We start from the raw sequence: 817 nt of genomic DNA, 5'->3' as shown, positions 1-817 counted from the left end.
GCCTTTCCTCGTCGGCTTCAGCAAACTGTATTAAATTCCCTATCATCCACCAATATTGATCACAGGATATTGTATGCATTATATGAATTCATATTGCCGTTGTTAATTTCGCCTTGTGTAAACACCAGCCAGGCGAAGGGAAGAAAAAAACTAGTTTATACTTGGTGCACAATAAGTTATTTTTTAAAGTATGCAAATTGCGAGTTTGTTTTGTCTTGAAACGCTACCTTATCAGTTCGAGGAAGGAACATTTTTTTTCTTCCTTTTTTACTGTTTATTGACATAAAATAATTACACTGCAGACTAGTATCACCTCTTTTCCCGAAATATGATAATCGAGTTATTATCATGATTTTTTTTGTTTAAAAAATGCTGCTGTAAATAGTCCTCACCATTTCACCACACAACACTAGTATGGCATTTGAAAAGTATTTCGTTACATTACCACTTACACATATAACACAGACATCACTACAAACCTCAGTCTCTGATCATCACTCGCACACCACAATACTCTGTGTCTTCCCTTCCTGCATGATTTCTGCATCCCGTCACCACACGAGGCTCACAGTATGCATGAGAGAGCCAAATATCCTTGCATGTCATGCATATGATTGCGCGATATCAATGAACTGAAAAGCCTATTTCCGCATTTAGAGTGTTATCATAAAGGGTAGGAACGAGTTCTTATTTTTTTCCAATGGGAAAAGAAAATTTTCAGAGCATACGACTCCATAGTCAACATAAGAAGGATAATGGAGGAACAAAAACAAAGAAAGAGGAAGATAAAGAGACGGACGGATAGAGATAAAGAGAG

Source organism: Penaeus monodon, chromosome 32 (genome assembly GCF_015228065.2).
Source record: "Penaeus monodon isolate SGIC_2016 chromosome 32, NSTDA_Pmon_1, whole genome shotgun sequence".
Taxonomy (NCBI): Eukaryota; Metazoa; Arthropoda; class Malacostraca; order Decapoda; family Penaeidae; genus Penaeus; species Penaeus monodon.
Note: the sequence above shows the minus strand (reverse complement) of the source record.